This window comes from Scyliorhinus canicula, chromosome 15, assembly GCF_902713615.1.
Source record: "Scyliorhinus canicula chromosome 15, sScyCan1.1, whole genome shotgun sequence".
NCBI lineage: Eukaryota > Metazoa > Chordata > Chondrichthyes > Carcharhiniformes > Scyliorhinidae > Scyliorhinus > Scyliorhinus canicula.
Window position 1 is genome coordinate 26,271,331 of NC_052160.1, and position 14,695 is coordinate 26,286,025.

Sequence of the window (14,695 nt, forward strand, 5' to 3'; positions counted from 1 at the left end):
AGGGGAGGCAGCTGAATGTCAATGTACGGCGGCTTCTTAATGTTCTGATGATGGCGCCGGTGGCTGGGGAGGCAGAAATAGTAGCATCAATGGATGCGGAGAAAGCTTTTGACAGGGTGGAGTGGAGTTACCTGTGGGAAGTGCTGAGGAGCTTTGGGTTTGGTGAGGGATTCATCAGCTGGGTGAGGCTGCTGTATAGTGCCCCGGTAGCGAGCGTGGTGACGAATGGGAGGAGGTCGGAGGACTTCCGGCTTTCCCGGGGGACGAGGCAGGGGTGCTCCTTGTCTCCCCTGCCCTTCGCGTTGGCGATTGAGCCCTTGGCCATGGCGCTGAGGGATTCGAAGAACTGGAGGGGGATTGAGCGGGGGGGGGGGAGAGGAGCACCGGTTGTCGTTGTACGCAGACGATTTACTGTTGTACGTCGCCGATCCGGCTGGGGGGGATGCCAGAGGTGTTGAAGATACTTGGGGAGTTTGGGGACTTTTCGGGCTACAAGCTCAATGTGGGAAAAAGTGAGCTGTTTGTGTTGCACCTGGGGGACCAGGAGAGGGAGATAGGGGAGCTCCCGTTGAAGAGGGCGGAGAGGAGTTTTAGATATCTTGGGGTCCAGATAGCTAGGAGCTGGGGATCCCTGCATAGGCTAAACTTTTCGAGGCTGGTGGAACAGATGGAGGAAGAGTTCAGGAGGTGGGACACGCTGCCGCTTTCGTTGGCGGGCAGGGTCCAGTCGGTTAAAATGACGGTGCTCCCGAGGTTTTTGTTTCTTTTCCAGTGCCTCCCCATATTGATTCCGAAGGCTTTTTTCAAAAGGGTGAATAAGAGTATTCTGGGGTTTGTGTGGGCGCGGAAGGCCCCGAGAGTAAGGAGGGTATTCCTGGAGCGAAGAAGGGAGGCAGGTGGTTTGGCGCTGCCCAATCTGTGTGGGTATTACTGGGCTGCGAATGTGGCAATGATTCGCAGGTGGGTGCTGGAGGGGGAGGGTGCGTATGGAAGAGGCTGGAGGTGGCGTCCTGTGTGGGTACGTGTTTGGGGGCATTGGTGACGGCTCCGCTTCCGCTCCCCCCAGCAAGATATTCCACGAGTCCGGTGGTGGTGGCGTCCCTCAAAATTTGGGGGCAGTGGAGGTGGCACAGGGGGGAAGTGAAGGCCTCAGTGTGGGCCCCAATACGGGGCAATCACTGGTTTGCACCAGGGAGAATTGATGGTGGGTTTTTGAGTTGGCATAGGGCAGGCATCAGGCGGATGGGGGACCTTTTCCTTGATGGGAAGTTTGCGACTTTAGAGGAGTTGGAGGGGAAGTGGGGCCTCCCCCCGGGAATGCTTTCAGGTATATGCAGATTAAGGCGTTTGTTAAGCGGCAGGTGGCGGAGTTCCCGCTGCTGCCGCCTAGGGGGGTGCAGGACAGGGTGCTCTCGGGGACGTGGGTCGGTGAGGGGAGGATCTTGGCGATTTATCAGATGATGCAGGAAGAGGGAGAGGCATCGGTGGAGGAGCTGAATGCGAAGTGGGAGGAGGAGCTAGGGGAAGAGATTGACGATGGGACGTGGGCGGATGCTCTGGGGAGGGTGAACTCGTCCTCTTCTTGCGCACGGCTCAGGTTAATTCAGCTGAAGGTGTTGCATATGGCGCACATGACTGGGGCCAGGATGAGCCAGTTCTTTGAGGGGGGGGAGGACAGATGTGGGAAGTGCTCAGGGGGGCCCGGCGAACCACACCCACATGTTCTGGGCATGTCCGGCATTGTTTTTGAAGGGGGTGGCGGGGACTTTGTCCAAGGTGGTTGGTTCCAGGGTGGAGCCGGGCTGGGGGCTCGCGATCTTTGGGGTAGCATCGGAGCCGGGAGTACAGGAGGCGAGAGAGGCTGGTACAAACTGTCCTTTGCGTCTCTAGTAGCCCGGCATAGGATTCTCTTACAGTGGAGGGACGCGAAGCCCCCGAGCCCGGTGGCCTGGATCAATGACATGGCCGGCTTCATCAGGCTGGAAAAGATTAAGTTTGCCCTGAGGGGGTTGGTACAAGGGTTCTTCCGGCGGTGGCAGCCTTTTCTCGATTTCCTGGCGGAGAGGTAGAGGGTGGTCAGTCTCAGCAGCAACCCGGGGGGGGGGGGGGGGGGGGGGGAGGGAGGGGAAAGGGGGAGGGAGGGGAAGGGTGAGGGATTTTTTAAGGGGGTTTGTTTTTGCGACGGTGTGTTTGCTATTTTTTTTTTCTTGTATTGTTATTAGTTATTAATTTATTACTTTGTATTGGGGGGGATTTCTGTTTCGTTTTACACCTTGTTTACTTTAACTGTTGGGAGAAAATTTGTTGTTGAAAAATTTGAATAAAAATTATTTTTTAAAAAAAGTTAGCCCCCCACCAATAACCAAACCATATGTGTAGCAAAAATCCCCCATCTTCCCCATAGAAGAAAAGACAGAAAAAGATTAGAAGAATTTCGCCCTCAGACAACAACTATATATAGGATATCCCAATATTCCTCCCAAGCCACAGTCGTCGAAGATGAAACAAAGCATAATTAATTTGAACCGAGTTTGTGCTTAACAAAGGCATCTGTCTCCTCCGGTGTATCAAAGTAAAAGTCCCTTGAATTGTAAGTGACCTCTTTGGGGGCGGCACGGAGGTGCAGCGGTTAGCACTGTCACCTATGGCGCTGAGGACCCAGGTTCGATCCCAGCCCTGGGTCACTGCCCGTGTGGAGTTTGCACAATCTACTCATGTCTGCGTGGGTTTCACCCCCACAACTCAAAAGGTGTGCAAGCTAGGTGGATTGGCCATACTAAATTGCCCCTTAATTGGAAAAAAATAATTGGGAACTCTAAATTTTTTTTTAAAAAGATCGTAAGTGACCTGCAGCCCCATCAGATATACCACCCCAAACCAAACTCCTTTCTTGTATAAGGCTGCCAGCTTTTTCGCCAGCTCAGCTCCCACGTCCTGGTATTTCCGCGTGAGATTGCCTTCTCACCTCCAATCCCGATGACCCTTGGCCTATTTCAGGACTCGCTCTTTTTCTTGGAAACTATGGAAGCGCACTATTACTGCACGTGGTGGCTCATTCGGCCAAGGTTTTTAGAAAAGGGTCCGGTGAGCTCTGTCCAACTCTGGAGGGATGCGGATCAACTCTCCATTATTTTGCCAAATATTTGTGCAAGATATGCAGTTGGGATTGAGCCCTCTATTCCCGAAGGCAACCTCACGACTCTGAGGTTTTGCTTCCTAGATTGCTTTTTGAGGTTGTCAACGTAAGCCTTCAGCCTCCTCCTTTCATCAGCCACCACCGCTATTTCAGCTTCTTGCAAAGCAAGCTGCTCCCCATGGCTTGTCCGCGCTTTTTCCATATCTTTGGTCACTTCGCCATGCTTTTTTACCGATTCCACCTTTTCCAATTTCACCCGGGCAAGGCTCAGGACTTCCTCAAACGACTTTCGTTGGTTTTCTTCCAGCCACCTCCACTGCTCAGGGCAGAGGGTGTCAAATTTCTTAGCTAGCACTCTAGTCAGCATGTCTGCAGTAATTGGGGATCCGCTGACGCAGCCTCTGCCATTTTCCCCTTGGAGGAGCTGCGCGATGCCTTAAAGTTGGTCGTTGAGTTTCTTTCTGTGGGTTGTTTATGCCCTTTTATCGGCATTACAGCGGTTTAGGGATTTAAAAAATATTGTGGTAGGAAGCAGAACCTCAGAGTCGTGAGGTTGCTTTAGGGAATAGAGGGCTCAATCCCAACTGCATATCTTGCACAAATATTTGGCAAAATAATGGAGAGTTGATCCGCACCCCTCCAGAGTTGGACAGAGCCCACCGGACCCTTTTCTAAAAACCTTGGCCGAATGAGCCACCATGTGCAGTGATAGTGCGCTTCCATAGTTTCCAAGAAAAAGAGCGAGTCCTGAAATAGGCCAAGGGTCATATTAGGGATTTTAAAAATGTGGTAGTCACCACTAGTAGTATATTACATGTATTATGGCACTGCCTGTATAGTAGAGGTACGTGGGTAAATTCCTGCCTGCTGGATCCGCCCAGTAGGCAGCGTATAAATGTGTGTGCTCGCCGGTGCTGCAGCCATTCTGGTTCCAGCTACAGGAGGCACAACTTCTTTGATCAATGAAGGCTCAATTATTCCACTACTCTCGTCTTTTTGGTAATTGATAGTGCATCATGTTTCTGAGAAGAAATTACCTGAAAAGAAAAAAGGGCAAAAAGGACTCTTTAAAAAAAAAACTGGTCCTGGTGGGAGCTACGATGTGAGCGACCTCCCCTTATGTGACATCATTGGAAGTCCTGATTTATAATGCACCGTTCACCGTTTCAGGATGTCCCAGAGCACTTTACAGTCAATTAAACAGTTTTGAAATGTTGTAATATAGGTAATACAGCCACCAATACAGTATGTACACCAAGTTCTCACAGATTGCAACGTGATAATGAGCAGATCATCTGTTCTTGTGATATTGATGGAGACATAAATATTGGCCACAACAACAAGGATAACACCCTTGCCACAACAACTTTTACATCCATCTTGGAGCACATAAAGTGTTTGCTAACATTGCTGACCGATAGCACCTCAAAGATTGTGTGCCCAAATGGCTGGGGTAGGATTTGAACTCTATCTTCGAGCACAGAGAGTGCTACCCACTAAGTCATTTAAAAAAAATAAATTTAGAGTACCGGATTCCTTTTTTCCAATTTAGCGTGGCCAGTACAACTTTGGGTTGTGGGGGAGAAACCCATGCCAACACGGGGAGAATATGCAAACCCCATGGTCAGTGACCCAGAGCCAGTATCGAACCTGGGACCTTGGCAGCAGTGCTAACCACTGCGCCACCATTTTGCCCTTACCCACAGAATCATGATTGATATGGCTTAAAGTGAACTGAAGAATCGGTCTGTCTCGGAAGTGATCAGTGAGCACTTTTCTTTTTTAAAAAAGGCACCGTGTGAATTCTGTGTTTGTATGTCATATGTCCAAAAGTTTTGTTTAAAATGATTGTTTCCCCTTCCTCCTCTCATTCTCTTCACCACTCCCAAAAGCACCGAACTATACAGAGCGAGGACTCTAGAATCACCTTTATGCACAAATGGCCACTCTTCATGTATAGGCTTGGACAATGAGAGCGTGGGGATCTTCACAATTGAACCTTCTCTTTTCTTGCTACATTTTCTCATGCACATACACACACTTCATGGTTGTGGTTGTCAGAGGCCATCATCTCAGCCCCAGAATGTCATTGCAGGAATTCTTTGACGGTAGTGCCCTCGGTCTGAATATCTTCAGCTTCTTCATCAATGACCTTCATTCATTTATAAGGTCAGAAGTGGGGATGTTTGCTAATGATTACATAATGTTCAGTGCCATTCACAACTCTGATACTGAAGAAACCCATGTCCATATGCAGTAAGACCTGGACAACATTCAGGTTTGAGCTGATAAATGGCAAATAACATTTGCACCATGCATGTGCCAGGCAATGACCATTTACAATCACATTCAATAGCATTACTATTGCTAAATCCCCCACTGTTAGCATATGGGGATTACAATTGGCCAGAAATCTATCTGGATTAGCCATATAAATATTGTGGCTACAAGAGCAGATCAGAGACTGGGAACTCTGTGGTGAGTAATTCAACTCCTGACTTCCTAAAGCCTGCCAACCATTGGCAAGGCACAGTCTCCACTTGCCTGGATGATTGCAGCTCCAACAACATCCATCCAGGACGAAGCAGCCTGCTTGATTGGCCCCCCTCCACCTCAAAAGCACAGTGATAGCAGTGTCTACCATCGACAGAATGTACTGCAGGAACTCAGGGCTCCTTCGACAGCACCTTCCAAATCTATGACCTGTACCACCAAGGATGACAAGTCAACATATGCATGGGAACACCACATCTGCAAGCCACACCCTATCCTGACTTGGAACTATATTCCCATTCCTTCACTGTCACTGGATCAAAATCCTGGAATTCTCTTCCTAATAACACAGTGGTTGTGGCTACACCAGATAGATTGCAGTGGTTCAAGAAGGCAGTACACCACCACCTCCTTGAGGGTAATTCAAGATGACCACCAAATGTTGGCCTTGTCAGTGATGCTCATATCCTATGAAGGAATTAAAAAATCTTACCTTCAGCAGCTTGCGTAGTGAATAGGAGTGGGCATCATAGAATTTAAAGCATAGAAAGGTATAATTTGGCTCATTGTGAATATGCTGTTATCCAGCTCTATTTCTTTTTATATTTTTCCTGTATCGCCACCCCGAATGAGATCACCTGATTCACTATAGATCAAAGCTTTGTGAGTTAGTTGGTCTAGTTGCACACTTGTCAACGTGGCCAAGGAATATTTTTACACCGAGAAACTGAAATATTGGCAATGGACGTTAATGAATTTACCTGTTATGGGTATACAAATAGGGCTTATATTGTGGACTGTTTTTTTGAAACGGTTTGAAGCTGATAGATATAAAATAGTTCTGATTTATGGTTTCAGAAACTTAAATATATTCAAGCAAAGATGCCTGGAATGAAGGAGTACAGGGTAAAACTAAAAGAAAATACAAAAATGTGGCAGGTGCTGTCTGTTTAGAAGAAGACTTGGAGTGGTGGAGATATTTTCTTTGTGGGACAGTGGAGAAGCTACTCCGCTAGGAATGGAAATATACAATAACTGGCATCAGGAACATTGAAGAGCAAGTGTTTTGTAAGAGTTTGTGGTAATTGTATTTGGTTATAATAATAATAATTGCTTATTGTCACAAGTAGGCTTCAATTAAGTTACTGTGAAAAGCCCCTAGTCGCCACATTCCGACGCCTGTTTGGGGAGGCCAGTACAGGAATTGAACCCACGCTGCTGGCCTTGTTCTGCATTACAAGCCAGCTGTTTAGCCCACTTGTGCTAAACCAGCCCCTATGATGCACCATTGAAAGTTGAAGAGCTAAACTCAAGCAGATCTTGGGATATTGTCCAAGCTCCTTGATTGTGTTACACTGGGGCAAGCAGTGTAAATATTTAAGCTGTCTTGTTCACATGAATATTGCATTGTCCTGTTAAAGTTATACATGAGCTCCCCTGATTAAAAAATATATTTATACTTTTGATCTTATCTCACTTGACAGCTGGATGAGATGCAGAATGATATATAGATGCTTTCCCTTGGTGGAGGAAAAGTGAAAAAAGGCAGATCACTCTGGGCAGTCCTTCACCTTGCTTAGTGGAAGCCTTGGAGTAGTTTGCTGCCTGTCCCCTTTGGGCCAAGGTTGATGAAATGAAAAATGAAAATCGCTTTGTCACAAGTAGGCTTCAATTAAGTTACTGTGAAAAGCCCCTAGTCGCCACATTTCGGCGCCTGTCCGGGGAGGCTGGTACGGGAATCGAACCGTGCTGCTGGCCTGCTTGGTCTGCTTTAAAAGCCAGCGATTTAGCTGAGTGAGCTAAACCAGCCCCTGTGTGACAACAGAGTAAACCCTGAAGAGGTAGCGGGATTAATTTTGTTGCATATATATTTTCTAAAGATGAAATATTAATTCTTCGAGCCCACATGAGTATAATTTACATGACAATAAACGTTAGCTGACCTGGTGTGCATAACCATGGTTAGGATTGTGATGGAAGACCTGAAAAGCTAAACATCACTATAGGGTGAGAATAGATGTTATGAAGTGAAGACGAAAGGGAAAATGCTGGAAAATCTCAGCAAGTCTGGCAGCATCTGTAGGGAGAGAAAAGAGCTAACGTTTCGAGTCCGATGACTCTTTGTCAAAGCTAACAGACAGAAAGTTGGAAATATTTATACTGTGGAGTAGGAATGAAAGATGAGTCATAGCCACAGAAACCCAGGGAAACCGAGTGCTAATGGCTACAGATACCAAGGGGAAAGAGTGTTAATGGCAGACCCCAGAGAGGACAAAAGATGTGAAAGGTCAAACAGCAGGGAAACTAACATCAGAGGATGAACTGTGGGTGTGGGGGGGGAGGAGATGGGGGGAAGCAAAGAGGAAAAAGGTGCAGGAAAGGTGGATAATATTGGGGGGGGGGGGAAATTAAATGTATATTAAGAAAGAAAGAAATGGTAAAAGACAGTTTAAAATGAAATGAAAACAATTGGGTCGAGGTGGGGCTGATCAACTGAAGTTGTTGAATTCGATGTTTAGACCGGAAGGCTGTAGCGTGCCTAACCGAAAGATGAGATGTTGTTCCTCCAGTTTGCGTTGCGCTTCACTGGAACGTTGCAGCAGGCCAAGAACAGACAGGTGGGCATGGGAGCAGGGTCTTTTGTTAAAATGGCAAGCAACGGGAAGGTCAGGATCCTGAATGCGCACAGACCAAAGATGCTCGGCAAAGCGATTACCCAGTCTGCGTTTGGTTTCTCTGATATAGAGGAGACCACATTGGGAGCAGCGAATGCAGTAGACCAGATTGGAAGATATGCAAGTGAAACGCTGCTTAACCTGGAATGAATGTTTTGGGCCTGGGATGTTAAGCATGGAAGAGGTGTACACAAGAGGAAGATATGCAAAGAGGGACATGGATGGGACTGATATATCTTGCATCAATAAAATGATTGGGCCCAATCAGTTCATTCATTGTTGAGGCACATCTTCTGGTAATGGGGCTGTTCACCAAGGAGAACACAATGTAGCTTATATAGTTATAGTAGTGTGCATACATTTTCAGAGCATGTTCAATAAGGTGTCTCAAGAAACATGTTAGAAGAATTCAGAAAAAGATAAAATTAATAATAATAACCTTTTATTGTCACAAGTATGTGAAAAGCCCCTGGTCGCCACATTCCGGCACCTGTTTGGGTAAGCTGGTACGGGAATTGAACCCACACTGCTTGCCTTGTTCTGCATCACAAACTAGCTGTCTAGCCCACTGAGCTAAACCAGCCCTGGCATGTGAGTTGAAAGTTGATTGATAGAAGGTTGGTGTAGCTCAGACTGCTTGGAAGTGCTGCTACCTCTGTGTAAGTGTTGGCTTTGTTTTTGTTCTTGAAAATTGCTTTAGAATCTTTAAATTAGCTGACAACACAAAAGTAGGAGGTATGGTGAAGACACGGGTGGATAAGAAGATGGAGCAGTGATGGAAGATGCAATTTGCACAGAAATTATAACATGGAAACTGACTGCTCAGGCCAACCAGATCATGTTGGTCTTTATCCTTTGCACATGCAGTAACCAAGTGCTATGTGACCTGATCCTGTACCCACTTCTCTTCAAACACCTATCTGACTTATTCTTCAATATTGACTCAGTCTCTGCTTCAATCACATACGCCAGTAGTGCATTCCACAACCTCATAACTCTTTGCCTATGAGGATTTCATCTATTATCACTCATTCTAGAATCATTCCTCACTGCAAGCTGGGCTTCTATCATATAATTTAAAACACCCCTCCACCACTAAACTAGTCTTGAATCTTCTCTGGCTAGTTCTTCCAGTACTTTGTGTATTTGTTATTCCTGATTCGAGGCATACCTCTTTTGCAACACCCTCTAGTGTGGAGCTCAAAACTGCACAGTTTTATAACAATTCACCATTACATCTTGACTTTTATATTCTGATATTTTGTTGGCGGAGGGCGAGTGAATATTTCCAGATATTCAACAGCAAATGGGAGCCTGAGCTGCACCTAGGTGACCCTTGTTCTTAAGTGTCAGTGTGTAACATTCTGGCCTCTTATTCGCACGGATATGGGTTCATGGCCTGCTCCCGCACTTGAACTCAAAAATCAAGGTTGACTTTTCATTGGAGGTGCCATCTTCATTAAACCGAGGCTCTGTCAGCTCTCTCGGGTGATGGAAAAGATCTCCAAACAATATTTTGAAGAAATACTGGGTGTGCTGGGCAATATTTATCCCGCAATCAGCATTACAAAAAAACTTTAAATGGTTAACATTAAATTGCTGTGTTCTGAACATGTTGGGCACAAATTGGCTGCTGCATTTCCTACATTACAACAGTGACTATATTTAAAAGTTCTTCATTGTTTGAAAAGTGCTTTAGGAAATGATGTGACCATGAAAGATGCCATAGAAATACAAGTTTTTCTCATTTGAAGGCTCAGCCTCTGTGTCTGCCCCACTGGTTACAGGTTTGAATTGGATGTTGGTCTGTCAAACCCACATTCAAACATTTTGGGTTTGTGCATTGGTGCTTTATTTAATTTTCCATTCATGTACAACATTAATGTATTTTTAGATTGATATGCTTGATTTGGATGCAGCCATTGTGAGTGGCTTGCTTCACTCACTCTTGATGTGGGCACTTGGCTCTTCAGTAGAAGACTTGGGCATTGTTGCAATAACTAAACAAACGCTACCATGTTTTATTTTATACCTTTTATTAGCTGGACAACCAGCGAACATGTTGCCTGGGAAAGAAACGTAATGAAAAAGCTGACCTGCTATTGTGCCAGATGCTAACCACGCATTCAAACTAGAAAATTGCTAAAATGGATCTGAATATCCCAAGTAACAAGCTGACACAATTTTAAACAAAAACAAAAGGGATTAATAATGTTGAAATCATTGAGAATTTTTCAGTTAGGATGGCACCTGTAATTCTTCATACTTATTTTTAAATCTATCGTGGCTTCTTTGAATAATCTTAATGGTAAGCCAGCTTTTTTTAATTATCTGAATCCAGAAATGTAAATTGTGTTGTGTTTTGCCTGTTAAAGCTGCCGGCTAGCTCAAGTAATTGAGATCGAAATCTGCAATGATTTTGCAAAGATGTTATTCTGTGTGGGAGAGCGGAAGTGATCTCCTGGTCAGGAGAGAGTTTTCAATTAAAAGGAAACTGTGTGTGTGTGAGTGTGTGGGGTGGTGGGGGGGGGGGGGGGGGGGGGGGGGGGGGAATGCGCCTGAGGATTTTTCTCTCTTCTCCTAAAACATGAATTGCATGCAGTTATACAGTGACCAGACATTCTTTGCATATGAACCTGGCCAGCAGGTTTTGGTGGACTGAGCAACTGAGTCAGAAATTGTCTACATCTGCCCTTCCGGCTTTAGTAACTTGATAATATCAGCACAAGAATTAGGAACAGCAGTAAGCCATTTGGCCCCTTGAGCTTGCTCCACCATTTTATCAGATCATGGCTGATCTGATAGTGGCATCAGGTTTATCCAGTGATAGTGGCATCAACTGCATGTTCCTGTCTGTGCACACCCCCCCCCCCCCCCCCCCCCAAACCACCGTGTCCCCACCCCCCACCGTGTCAATGAAAATTTGTGTCTAACTCAGCTTGAATATACTCAATGACCCAGCCTACACTGCTCTCTGGACAAGATAATCCTCTGAGAGAAAAATAGTTCTCATCTCAGCCTTAGATGGTAGACCCTTAATTTTTAAGCTGTGTCCCCAGTTCTAAACTCTCAGCATCCACCCTTCCAAATCCCCTGTTCAGTAAGATCACCTCTCATTCATCTAAACTCTAATGGGTATGAGCCCAACCTGGTCAACCTTTCCTCATAAGATTATTCCTTCATCCCAGGATTCAGTTGAGTGATCATTCTCTTAACTGCTTTTAATGTGATAATATCCATCCTAAAGTAAGGAGACCAAAACTGTGCACAGTACACCAGATGCGGTTTGTCTAAAGCCTTGTACATACAGCTATAGCGAGACCTCCTGACTTTTATATCTATTTTCCTTGCATTAAATGCTAACATATTTGCCTTCCAATATCACTTGCTGAACCTGAATTTGTGCTTCACAGACCTGGACACCCAGATCCCTCTATACCTCCGAGTTCTGCAGACTTTCTCCTGTTGTTCTATCCTTCCTGCCAAAACAGACAAGTTTACATTTTTTCCACATTATACTCCATCTGTCAATTTTTTTGCCCACTCACTTAGTCACTTTGTAGACAACTTATGTATTTTACTGACAACTTAGTTTTCTCCTTTCTTTGTGTCATCGGCAAATTTAGCTACCATACATTCTTTCCCTGCATCCTAGTCAATTATATAGATCCTGAATAGTTGAGGCCTCCGCATTGATGTCTAGGCACTCCACTAGTTATAGCTTGATGTTCTGAAAATTATCCATTTATTCTTATTCTCGGTTTCCTATTAGGTAAACAAGTCTCTATCCATGCACCATGTGCCCCTTTTATTTTATGTCATAACATTTGATGTGGCACCTTCTCAAATGCCTTTTGGAAATCCACGTACCTCACATGTACAGGTTCCCCTTCATCACTTTGCTGGTTATTTCCTCAAAGAGCTCCAATAAATTAGTTAAATATTATTTCCCTTCCACAAAATCATGCTTGATTGTAGTAGGATTTTCTAAATGTCATATCACCTCCTTAATAATGTATTCTAAAGGTTTTGCACATTCTTGTTTGTGTGGGTTTCGCCCCCACAATCCAAAGATGTGCAGGGTAGGTGGATTGGCCATGCTAAATTGCCCCTCAATTGGAAAAAAATAATTTGTACTCTAAATTTATAATGAAAAATTAAAAAAATAATGTATTTTAGCATCTTGCCTATGAAAGATGTTACACTGACTGGCTTATAGTTTCCTGATTTCTGTTTCCCTCCTTTCTTGAACAGAAGTGTCACATTGTGATTTTCCAATCCACTGGGACCTTTCAAGGGACTATCAACATCCAGGTGGTTACCAGTGACCAGAAACTGAACTGGACCAGCCATGTAAATAATGTGGCTACTACAAGTGCAGCTCTGAGGCTAAGAATTCTTTAGTGAGTAACTTACTTCATGACTCCATTTACAAGGCACAAGTCAGGAGTGTGATGGAATTCTCTCCACTTGCTTCGATGAGTACAGCTCCAAAAACACTCAAGAAGCTCAACACCATTCAGGACAAAACAGATCCGTTTGACTGGCAGCCCTTCCTCAAAGAGTGGCAGCAGTGTACACCACTACAAGATCACTGCAGGAACTCACCAAAGCTAGTTAGACAGCACCTGCCAAACCCATGGCCATTACAATCAAGAAGGGCAGCAAATACATGCGAACACACCTGGAAGATCCCTTCCAAGTCACTCACCATCTTGACTTGGAAATATGTCACTAGGTCAAAATCCTGGAACATGCCCTCTAACAGCACTGTGTGATTACCTCAATCACATGGACTGCAACGGTTCAAGAAAGCAGCTGACCACCACCTTCTCGAGCATAATTAGGGATGAGCAATAAATGCTGGGCTAACCAGCGATGTCCACACCCCGTAAATGAACAAACACATTCCTCCCATTCTTTGTCTTTTGATTTTCAGCCATTCTCATTTAATTCCCCCCCATTCTTTGTTTTGATTTTCAGCTATTCTTTTTTTTTTGTCAGCTACATTGAAGATATATACAAAATATACCTGTTCAAATATTCCACCATCTCCTTGTTCTCGATTTATTAACTCCCGTCTCGTCCTCCACATGATCAATGCTCACTGTTGTGTTATGTAATTTGGAATAACACAAGCTGCCACTTGATGCAGTTTTGAGTAAAAGATGCTCCAGGTTTTGAAGTGAGTTCAATGTGTTTTATTGACTATTAGCACAGTTTTCAATGAGTTCGACTCTCTGCTAATCTAAATGTAGTAACGCAGTCTAACTGAACCAGCCTTGCTCTAAGCCACGTGCTGGGGTGTGATGCTGAGGATACACCCTGTCTCACTCTGTAGATGTTGGTCTGTGGAAAGAGGCGGGGTGTAAGTGCCTCATCCCTGTTATAGTGAGATACCACCCTTGAGTGTCCTGACTGCTCATTGTCGTGTCCTATTCTATATGTTCATTAGCTGCATGTTTGCATATCATGACATTTCCCCTTTTAAAAAATGTTTTGTTGGCGTATGTGAATGTATTTACATGTGAATGAGTCTGTCTAACGTGACTGATGGAGGACGATGGAACAGAGCAAACAAAACGTTCACAAGTCCAGTCTCGGAGGCTTGCGTCTGATCCTGGTCGACCGCTGGAGAGGTGGCGGAGGGGACGACGGCGCCTTGACAGGCGGGTGGAAGCCCAACTGGTGGCCTCATGGTGCGAGGTATCAGGAGGTGGCAATTCAACATATGGAAATGGAGGAGAAAGTGGTTGAGGACAGGCAACTTTGCATAGTGCCTGTCGATTCCTTCGCACGATGGAGTCATCAGCCATACAACATAAGAGTGGGGCACGGCCTGTCGAACAACGACAGCCAGGGCAGACCACCCACCATCTGGTATCTTGATCCTGACAGTGTCTGCCGGGGATAGTACGGCCAGATCAGTGGCATGGGCATCAGAGCCCTGCTTTTGACGGTCTCTGAGCTGCTGCATCATCTGCAGCACCAGGAGGTGATCCAGGTTGGGCAGGTGTATGGCTGGAAGCGTTGTCCGCAGGTTCCTGTTCATCAGGAGTTGAGCCCGCGACATGCCAGTGGACAATGGAGTCACCCTGTACGCGAGCAGTGCAAGGTGTATGTCGGAAGCAGAGTCCGCGGCCTTGCAGATGAGCTGTTTCACAATGTGCACCCGTTTCTCGACTTTTCCTTTGGACTGGGGATAGTGTGGACTGGAGGTGACATGCTGGAAATTGTATGACCTGGCAAATGCACATAGTACATAGAACATACAGTGCAGAAGGAGGCCATTCGGCCCATCGAGTCTGCACCGACCCACTTAAGCCCTCACTTACACCCTATCCCTATAACCCAATAACCTCATCTAACCTTTTTTTGGTCACTAAGATGG

At 45.5% G+C, this 14,695-nt stretch overlaps 1 protein-coding gene across 6 annotated transcripts in view; it reads left to right on the top strand.

Moving 5' to 3' along the window:
- Positions 1-14,695, top strand: part of capn15 (calpain 15) — a 378,220-nt gene that overhangs the window by 20,333 nt on the left and 343,192 nt on the right. For 3 of the 6 annotated variants that reach the window (XM_038821112.1, XM_038821114.1, XM_038821113.1), the window contains exon 2: positions 12,559-12,707. The exons of the other annotated variants lie outside the window; for them this stretch is intronic. The gene's annotated coding sequence lies outside the window, so the exon portion shown is untranslated. The remainder of the gene's footprint in view (positions 1-12,558; positions 12,708-14,695) is intronic. 6 annotated transcript variants of the gene reach the window in all.